This window comes from Leucopleurus acutus (genome assembly GCF_964270905.1).
Source record: "Leucopleurus acutus genome assembly, chromosome: 3".
NCBI lineage: Eukaryota > Metazoa > Chordata > Mammalia > Artiodactyla > Delphinidae > Leucopleurus > Leucopleurus acutus.
Window position 1 is genome coordinate 155,375,546 of NC_139145.1, and position 11,487 is coordinate 155,387,032.

Here is an 11,487-nt window from a genome sequence, read left to right on the forward strand (position 1 = left end):
AACAATTTATAAAGGATAACTGAAAATTTTATTGTAAAATATTTCATTACTTTTTAAATTGTGAATATTTCATATATCAAATGTTAAACATAAAACTTAAATAATTTTTTCTTTTAAAATATTCATAGAAATAATATCTGCTCTTAGTATATCTATCAGTATAGTTCCTAATCCCAAATTCAGTTAAGTATACCACCATAAGGAATCTACCTATGTATCTATCCTTGTGTATCTATCCTTATATCTATATATCTGTATGATTTAGACATTTTGAAGTGATACAATTATTAAATATCAATATTCAAATAAAAGCAATTTTCTAATGTGAATGTGTTTTTTCCTTAAAAAACTAAAAATAGACCTACCATATGACCCAGCAATCCCACTACTAGGCATACACCCTGAGAAAACCATAATTCAAAAAGAGTCATGTACCACAATGTTCATTGCAGCTCTATTTACAATAGCCAGGACATGGAAGCAACCTAAGTGTCCATCGACAAATGAATGGATAAAGAAGATGTGGCACATATATACAATGGAATATTCCTCAGCCATAAAAAGAAACGAAATTGAATTATTTGCAGTGAGGTGGATGGACCTAGAGTCTGTTGTACAGAGTGAAGTAAATCAGAAAGAGAAAGACAAATAGCATCTGCTAACACATATATATGAAATCTTAAAAAAAAAAAGGTTCTGAAGAACCTACAGGCAGGACAGGAATAAAAACACATATGTAGCGGACACGGGGAGTTGGAAGGGTAAGCTGGGACGAAGTGAGAGAGTGGCATGGACATATATACACTACCAAATGTAAAATAGATAGCTAGTGGGAAGCATCCACATAGCACAGGGAGATCAGCTCGGTGCTTTGTGACCACCTTGAGGGGTGGGATAGGGAGGGTGGGAGGGAGATGCAAGAGAGAGGGCATATGGGGATATATGTATACCTATAGCTGATTCACTTTGTTATATAGCAGAAACTAACACGCCATTGTAAAGCAATTATACTCCAATAAAGATGTTAAAAAATAATAATAAATAAATAAATAATATGAGTTAAAGAAAAAGATTAAAAAATGTGTTCTATCATTTCAGACTGAACAATAACCATTCTTGCTATGCCCATTCATTTTAATATAATAATAATGAATAGTGTAAAGCATAAAGAAACCTATTAGGCATCACATGCTTATAATGTGTATGAACTATTTCCAAAAAGCCTTTAAGAATGTTCATTTTGTTAAAATTATCCTCATTTTGTAGATAAAATAACATTTGGCGATATCTTATATGCCTTGATCCTATTTCGATTTATTATAAACTAGATCAGGACTGATTTGGACCGTAACAAATAGTGATTGTTTCAGACAGCAATAAATAGTGCTTGAGATATTATCAATATCTCTGTATCAATGGTCCTATAGAATACAGTATACCTAGAGTATTACAGAAAGATAAGATTACTTAATTGTATCCATTTATTTTACATTTTTATTTGAATGATTTTTTCTGTATTAGAGGAAATTGAACAATAAAAATGCATCCTTGTGATTAATCTATAATTTGCAAGAAGGGTTTGGACACTTCATAAGTACAGTGCCATTCAAAGAGAATTATAATTGAGAAATTAAATTCAAAGTTTAACAAAGATTGGTATCTGCCACTCATTACAGGGTTAAATATTTTTTCTTTGCAAAAAAAGAGCTCCTTGGAATCCTTCATTCGATTTAAATTATTTAATCAAATAAGACAATGTACAGTGTTAGTCAAATGAGAAAATTCTAGGAAGGTTTTCCCAGTGAGGATGTACCCATGGTCATATTGATAGAGTTAATGAGATTTGGATACTTGGGTATAAAAACCTCTTATTAAGGGGGAAAAATGTGTTACATCTCTGAAAGATTTTGGTATACATTTGACAAAACCAGTGGCTATAATAGATAAAAAGCCTAATTCTCCATTTTACATTATTGTTTGTTCTGAGTAGTTTGTAAAATATGTGCATATGTGCATGCACACGCACATGTGCATGCACGTGTGCTCACACCACACACACACACACACACACACACACACACACACACACACACACCTACCCAGGGAACACTTTCATATTTAGAGTGATATTACTGAGATTCAATTTGTAATAACAAGCATTATGTAAGTCATGTAGAAAATTAAGTAAATTACTCAAGGTCATAGATATCTAGGTTTAGAACCTAGGTTTCTTTTCTTTGTTTATATACTATTTGTTGTTTGTGTTAGATAAATGCTGTTTACTTGGAGTTCACATTTTCATTTAGATATTTTTCTCCTTTTTGGATATTAAAATATCCACTACATTCAAATATATAAAATTAATATAACAATGAAAATATAACCTGACAAATAAATATTTGTCTCTTTTTAATGTATGATACCAGTGCCTGTCTATGACTGAAAAGATGAAATAATGTAACATATAGCCACAGATATGAAAGGTAATAAAATCATGTAAAATAATATGATGTGCAAATTTGGACAAATGAATTCTAAAAACTAAGCAAATGGAGCCCTCAGTCAGACGAGCGCAGAGACGCTTCTGGAAGTAGCATCACCATGGCTGCCCAAGTAGAACCCCAAGTTCAGTTCAAACTGGTATTGATTGGGGATGGTGGTACTGGTAAAACTACATTTGTGAGATGTCATCTGACTGGTGAATTTTAGAAGTATGTAGCTACCTTGGGTGTTGAGGTCCATCCCCTTATGTTCCATACCAACAGATGACCTGTTAAGTTCAATGTATGGGATACAGCTGGTCAGGAGAAATTTGGTGGATTGAGAGATGGCTATTATATCCAAGCTCAGTGTGCCATTATAATGTTTGATGTAACATCGAGAGTTACTTACAAGAACGTGCATAACTGGCATAGAGACCTGGCATAGAGATCACATCCCCATCGTGTTGTGTGGCAACAAAGTGAACATTAAGGACAGAAAGATTAAGGCAAAGTCAATTGTCTTCCACCGAAAGAAGAATCATCAGTACTATGACATTTCTGCCAAAAGTAACTACAACTTTGAAAAGCTTCCTCTGGCTTGCTAGAAAACTGATCGGAGACCCTAACTTAGAGTTTGTCGCCATGCCTGCTTTTGCCCCGCCAGAGGTGGTCATGGACCCAGCGTTGGCAGCGCAGTACAAGCACGATCTAGAGGTTGCTCAGACAACTGCCCTCCTGGATGAAGATGATGACCTGTGAGAAAGTGAAGCTGGAGCCCAGCATCAGAAGTCTAGTTTTATAGGCAACTGACCTGTGATGTCAGTGGTACAGCGTGTTTGCCTCTTTATTATATAGCTAAGCAGAGCATGTGATTAATCTTTGGGATGCTGAAAGAGATGAATGGGCTTCGGAGTGAATGTGGCAGTTAAAAAAAAAAAACCTTCATTTTTTTGTACCTGCATATTTATGTATTTTGGAACACAGTTATTTCCTCCTTGAGTTTCAAGTATAAGACTGCTACAGTCACATCACAATATTCAGTGGTGGAATCTTGTTTGTTACTGTCATTCCCATTTCTTTCCATTTAGAATCAGAATAAAGTTGTATTTCAAATATCTAAAAAAAAAATTAAGCAAATGGATGTTTTTATAGTGAAGCATAAATTAACAAAATTGACAAGAGACAGTTTTGATTTTATTTAAAATGTTCCATAACATAGAAAATATAAAAAATCTTATCCAATCATCTTACCAGGTTATCATAACAGCACAAAAACATTATAAATTTTATCTTGAAGAAATGACAAAATATAAATAAAATCTTAGAAAATCAAGCCATTCAGTAGTACTTAAATCAAAATGAATCAGGACAAACAGGGTTTATTGCACGAAAGTAGGGTAATCTATCATTAGAAAAATCTATCAGCATTATTTATTATTTTTTCTGTGTCTTAGAAAAATTTTGACTTGTTCAATAAACACTTGGAGAGTTATAAAAGTAAATGAGATATAATCCCAGTTTAGGTTAAAAGTGAAAGATATAAATATGCATTGATATAGAGAAAATTAACTAGGTTTTATTTATAAAAGATTAAAGTATTTGGAAATGTAAGTGAAAATCAGAAGTATCAATGTAAACTCAGGACCAAAAAGAAGAAAATGTTATATGTGTTGTCAAAATGTGAATGATGGATGTTTTATATTTGTCCTCTCAAACTATTTTCTATGAGTCCCGAGATTTTTAAAATTTAAATATGAGCTCACAGATTTTTATCTCCAACATTATTTCTAAATTTAAAAAAAAATTACAAACTGTTTCAGAGAAGCTGCTTCCATGCTGTTGCAAGAAATTTCCTTCTGCGATAACATCCTTCCATTAACCATTTTTATTCCTACATCATTAATAATGAGGGGAGAGTTGAGTGTAAGTTAAAAAACGGTGTGTGGGGGCTTCCCTGGTGGCGCAGTGGTTGAGAGTCCGCCTGCCGATGCAGGCGACACGGGTTCGTGCCCCGGTCTGGGAAGATCCCACATGCCGCGGAGCGGCTGGGCCCGTGAGCCATGGCCGCGGAGCCTGCGCGGAGCCTGTGCTCCGCAATGAGAGAGGCCACAACAGTGAGAGGCCCGCGTACCGCAAAAAAAAAAAAAAAAAAAGGCTATGTGGATTCATGTCTGATTTACTGAAGGAAGAGAGCCAAAATAGTGGCTAATTGTAACCCTCAACAAAAGGTAGTAAGCTTGGTTATTTCGTAGGCAAGAGTCCCTTCATCTCTGTTTTTGGAAAATTGAAAATGGGTCTCTGCCCTGAGTTTACTCCGGAGAGCTATAATCCCACCACTAAAGCGTTCTAGGCTCAAGGTAGGTTTTACTTGCCTAGAGCGTCACTTCCCTCTGCATTGATTCTGTACCTCCCACAAGCCAAAGTTTCATCCCTATTTTACTATGCCTAGAGCGTCACTTCCCTCTGCATTGATTCTGTACCTCCCACAAGCCAAAGTTTCATCCCTATTTTTTTGTGCAATTTTAATATCCCCCAAGGCAACTTCCAGAAAACCTGTGCTGTTTGCCTGATCTGCCCCAGTTATTTCCCAAGATGCCAATTACTGTTTTTGTTAGTACTCTGTTTACATAGCTTCATATGATTTAGCCAGTGCCATTTTCTCCATAAGCCCTGTGATTGTTAGTGGTGATTTTACAGAATGCAAGATCTTTCAGGAACGTGTGCATTATATTCAAACAGATATGCCTGCACTGAAGATAGTGCCAGAACACTTTGTTCCAGAAAGCAAAAAGGCTTTCAAAAATAGAAGTATCTAAATGTTAAAGGAGTTAATGTTAATAGGAAGCCTATTGACTAGGCAGTGGTAATGGACAACAAGAGAGAATAAAAATTCAAATTATTGGTTTTATATATTATTATTATATAGTAATAACCATTATTGGTTTATATATATATATATATCTGATTATTCCATAATATTAAGCATTTGTCTGTATAAAAACTGTGGTTTACTAATTTTTTCCCACTCAAAAATAGAGAAGGATAAATAAAGGGAACTGTGAATAAGCCAAACTATTCTGGTAAAAGTAGGACATACACTAGAAACAGAAATGCTTATCAGTTCCAGTTTTTACGGAATGGTCAGGTAGAAAGCATTCCCCAAATCTGATGAAGGATAGTAGCTTGATCTACTGCTTAGAGAAAACCAGACTGCATACCCAATCTCTGAATTCCTAGGATATATAAACTCTGGATCACCCTGTAAAATATAGTATGTGATGCCACTTGATGTTTCTAAATATTTAAGGAACATGGGAGATAAAGAAAATTAAACTTGGTAGACATGATTACACACCGAAAAAGCTTCAGATTACAAGGAAATGCACAAGTTTAGAGGGTTATGTGACTTAGAAAATTAATATGATGTTTAAAAGTGGCCTAGAACAATGTTTAAATAAAGATTATTGAGACACCTTAGTAGGTACAATCAGGCCTCATAGTTGAATTAGAAGTCAATTGTTGGCAAATCACAACCCATAACCTAGGCAGAGATAGTATGCTATTTTATTTCTAGTTCTGAGATTATGATTCTATCCTTGAAAAGTATGGGAAAAAGTATGAAGAAAATGAGAAAATGAATAAATTACATAATGCAATTCCTTTAAATAGTATAGGAGAAGAAATAAACTTTTATAGTTATTTAATGATTTCTGTATTGTTATAGTATTTGAAGCACTTAGAAGTAGTCAACAAAATGATTTGTTTAAATAGTAAAATTAGTATAAGGAAATATGAAATTACTTTTCAAGATAACTATTATTATAAAAGTAAAAAAAGATATATCATGTGTGTTTTTAAAGATCTTTAGAATAAATGTAATTACAATTAATAATTTAAACATTAAACAAACTAAAAACATTAGTAACTATCTTTCTGCAACAAAATCCTCTTGGATAGGAAAATCATTTAACAGTACTTACACAGTTTTCAGTTGCATTTATCTGTTTATACTACTGCTTTTTCTTTCTTCCTAGTGTTACCTTTTTCCTGTTTACTATTGGGTATTTCTGACCTACAGTAGACACGTCGATAAATATTTTTCAAGTAAAAGAAAGAAAGGAATTATAGGAGAGAAACCAAGAAATTATTGAACTTTATTCCATACTTTCTTAGCATTGGATAAAATGTCTATAGACTTAAATTTAAAAAAAAAATCTCAGTAAAACAAATTGAAAAATAAACAAAGATATTGATGAGCCAGAATTTAAAATGTAGGGATAGATATATGAATGTATGGGCATATGATTCATGAAAAGCTTGCCATTTCAAGTAATTAAACAGCCTTGAAATAGTTGTTTATCCATATTGAAAGATGAAGCTTGGTCCTGACCTCAAACCACCATAAATGTGTTTCAAATGGATTAAAAAGCTGTAATCGAAAAATGAAAAAAAAACCTTCAAAAATACAATTGAGCATATGGAAGAGTATATTTACAGTGGCTTGTTTTTACAAATAATTTTTAATCAATGAAAAGATCCAGATGTGAAGACAAAAACTGACAGATTTTACTATATGGATTTGTTTGTGTATGTCTGTTTATATTTGAAGACACCATAGAGGATGTACAAATATAAGATTGAGAGAAAATATCCCTTATAATAAGAGATTTGTGTTCCTAGAGTTTCTACAAACTAATAAAAAAGTATGAGAATAGGGTATAAACAAATAACGACAGAAGATAAAGACAAATGACCAGAAATATTGTTTATGTCACTAACAAACATATTAAAATTAATATATTGTTATATTTTTTATGTATCAGTTTACAAAAGGTAAATTATTAAGAACATTTAGTAATAAATGAGAGTGTAAATAAAACATTATTCTCATGTACTGCAAGTAGATGTAAAAATTCATGGTCATTTTAGAAAATATACCTCTATTTATAAAAATTAAACATACATCACTGTTCTTCCTGAGTACCACTAAACAGAGTGACTTATACCATAGGCCACATTTAAACCAGGTTGTGAATTTAATAACAAAGATATTTTGGAATAGAAGTTAATTTTTTCCCTGATACTCTATCTGATGATTATCTTTACGACACTTAAAATTCACCAAGTACTATGTAGTCTCACAGACTCATGTCTTTATCTTTGAGACAAAAAGTTAAGATTTTGAAAAATATAATTATGCTAATATACATTTGAAGCAAGGATGAACAAGCAATAACTGATGAAAAAGTATAAAATACTATATATTTTTTATTCAGAAAGAAAAATAAGTGCAATTTAGTGACCCACTGGCTTGGAAAGGCTGAGTTATTAGTGATGCAAAGGATTAGAAGCAAGCTAAGTGCTTAGGCAACAGATTTAGAAACAAACATTCAAGGAGGCAGTGGAAGTAAAATCCCATGAATAAAGAAACCATAAAGCAAACAACAAATATTGCTTTTAGAGAAATGAAAGGCTCTTACTTGGTGTCAGTAGTGCTATGCAAATTGTAAACTAGCAGTAAATTTTCTTGATTAATTCAAATAGCAGAATAAAGCATGCCCTCTAATGGAGGAATAAAGCCCTCAGTGCTCAAGCATGAAGCACTCAGGGGCAGTGTTTTTCACTGGACAGGCTCACCCCAGAGTATGAGATGGAAATGATATCAATGCCAAATGAAAAGAAAAATCCTGTTTCAGAGTTAATGATCTTTCAACCTATGCACATTTGAGTCTCCTGAATTGCTAATTTTTTGTGCTGGATCATTAGATAACACTTATATCAGTTCCCTTGACAATTTATTTCTACTATTTTTCTAATTTCATCAGAGGTCCTAAGACAACTCTAGCTGAAATTCTGATTGACCAAATGCTTCCTCTACGGAATCATATATAGCAAATGGTCTGATCCCTTTTTCATTATTTATTTAGATGTTTTTATTGGGCATGTGTTTCAGGGTAGTCTATTCTTTCACATTAATTAAAAGCTGAAAGTAAATGGGTGGCCTGCTACTCCTACTCTCTGTGTGAGAATGGCTATGAAAAACTTGAGACTTATATTTTAGCACAGAGAAGTGAAAGCAACAGTATTCTTAAAAGCCATACTTAGAGGGTTTTTTTTTCTATGAATGTATAGGCAACTCATTCCAACTTAATTACTTAAAACAAAGACAACTTGTTGCTACCGTGAATATCTCTTTATAAGCATGAATTGTATCTCAAAAATAAATCATATACAAAGCTCAATGATAAAAACCATCATTGAGACAGAAAAGAAGTTTTCAAATTTATTTTATAAATTTCTCAAAATCAGAGCCCTTCTGCATCCCAAATAGTAACTCATGAGCTTAAATGTACAGAAACTCACAAAAATATTCAGACATAGGAACACAGAGTTTAAACCATATATGTTTTCTTCTTTTTTGTGTGTGTGTGTGTGTTTTTTTTTTTTTGCGGTACGAGGGCCTCTCACTGTTGTGGCTTCTCCCATTGTGGAGCACAGGCTCCGGATGCGCAGGCTCAGCGGCCGTGGCTCACAGGCCTAGCCGCTCTGCTGCATGTGGGATCTTCCTGGACCGGGGCACGAACCCGCGTCCCCTGCATCGGCAGGCGGACTCTCAACCACTGCGCCACCAGGGAAGCCCAACCATATATGTTTTAACATGTACATTTTAAAGAAAAAAAATCTTAGGGAGATTTCATTGTAGTTCACATTATATCATGTGCTTTCATGTCTTATGTTCATCGTCTACCAACTTCTTGATCTTCACCCATTTATTATGATTAATAGGCAAAACATTTTATGGTCATCTATATTTTATTGGAGGTAAACTGTTAATCATCCATTCTATAAAAGTTTAGCAAACAGTTACTGTATGCAAGTCTTTATGTTAGGCATCAAAATTATTAAATATGTAGAGAACAGACACAAATGCAGAAACTTGCATTATTATTTCCTTTGAACTTTGTGTCATTTTTATAACTAAAAATCTTTCTATATGCTATATGGATAGAGATTCCAGGAAGATGATGGATGTGACAGGGAAGAGGGCTTGGCAGATATTCAACTAAGTCAATATTTTCAGAGAGAAAGGTATGGGTAAAAACGCCTTGATCGTAAGTGCTGACTGGTTCAGAGTCATATAAAGGTCAAGGACTAGCACATTTAGAAATGTGGCATAAGCCAGAGTTTAGTATGATTCCTGTCCCTTGATGGCTTGTAAATTCAAAAAGATCATTCTGGCTGAATAGATTACAGTAGAGCGGTATCAACAGCCTGAGGAATCTGGCCAAACAACACTGAACATAAGCTACAGAGTGCTTTTGGCATTTGTTATTATTTAGCCAATATTTTCATTATAGGGGAAATTTATAGGAAGCATTGATAGAATCTAGGCAACATGTCCCTGAGGTAGCAATATGTGGTTTTGGGGTACAGAAGGCTAAATGTGAATTCTTTAAAGAGGAAAATGGTCCAGAGTAACATGATAGATGCAAGTGATTTCTTGGGTAACAGGATAAAATAGGATCTGTAAAATATGCCCAAAACAAGTTAGGTTGCTTGAATTCATTCTATGATTTACAAACTACTGCTTTTGCTAAATTTCAAAACTCTGAGTCAGAAAAGGGCAATGGTATTTAATTTATATGCCACATATGTTAATATTTTAGAATGTCATGTTTTGTAATTTCATACAGTCTTCCTGCTTTACAAAATCTTAAACAGTATACTGCTTACTGCTTCCCTTCTGTAACTCCTAATAAAGTTAATTTCATTAGCCCAATTTATTATCTTCAAAATGAATGTAGCACTTTTAGATCAACAATTACTCTAAAGGGGATCTGAATCCCATTACCCCTTTTTTTTTCATTTCTTCTCTTGCTCTAGGACAGAAGGAACTTACAAATCTGATCTTATTGACTCACAACTCTGTTTACTTGAAAGGATACAATCCTTAATACAGCTACTAGGATTTGAAAGAAAAAAAATAAGTAACACCACTTCTCTATTCAAGTTCTGAAACAATTGAGAAATAAGACAAAAAAGTAAGTGGAATGGAAGATTAAATAAGGCCTTGAATCCTGATGAAGCTCACACTGAGGGAAGTGGCATACATACTTTTATTGATTCTAAGACCCACATCATTTCACATTTTACCTTATCCAAAATTGACGTACATGCATATACATTGCTATTTTACAATTACTGTAGCTAGTTGACATTTACTGTATATTTGTTAGCTTATGCTTATTTTTTTCTTCCAAATTCATTTATTAGACTTAGTCATTCATGAAGACCTAGGGGGAAATAAGTGAAGAACAGAAAAAGAAGCTACTTATGTACTTATCCCCACAATACTCACCTTCATTCTCTGTATGTGCTGTCTTTCATTCAGTAACTAAAATGCATGATGCATTCCATACATTATTAGAGCAACTGTCAATCATTCAACAACACACTCTGACATTGGCTTTTTCCCAAACACTCCACACTTGACATTATCAGTTTTGGCTAAAGACAGTGACTTCTGTGACACATTATTTAATTGATGCTCTTTAGTCAGCTTGTTAACATTTCATGTTCCATTGGAACTACTGACCGTTTGCTTCTTCTCGAAATAGTCTCTGATTTTAATTTGTGTGGCAAATAATAGAGATTTTTAATCCCAGCTAGGATGGAGTAATTTTGTTAGACCAAAAGTCCTACCCAGAACATATAGGAAAGCCAAATAAAATAATAAGAAGGAGGAGAAGGAGAAGAAGAAAAGGAAGGGGAATTTAACCGAATAATACGTATATTGGAAAGCTGCCGTGGCAATCAAGATTTGATGAAACAAGATCCTAGATAGAACGAAACCAAAGAAGAATGAGCCAATATTCACTTGCTCCAGTTTTCTTCTTAGGAGTTAACTATTCTTTACATGGAGGGAGAATTTGAAAATCTGGGCAGCAATGCCCAGAGGCAGAGAAGTTGGAAGGGATTTCATCAATCTTCACTGGGATGGGAA

At 33.7% G+C, this 11,487-nt stretch overlaps 1 pseudogene across 1 annotated transcript; it reads left to right on the forward strand.

Annotated features, from left to right (window-relative positions):
* The first annotated feature begins 2,549 nt into the window (after nt 1-2,549).
* LOC309960329 (GTP-binding nuclear protein Ran-like) lies at nt 2,550-3,242 on the forward strand (annotated as a pseudogene). Its single transcript has one exon. The product of its transcript is annotated as a GTP-binding nuclear protein Ran-like (transcript).
* The last annotated feature ends 8,245 nt before the right edge of the window (nt 3,243-11,487 follow it).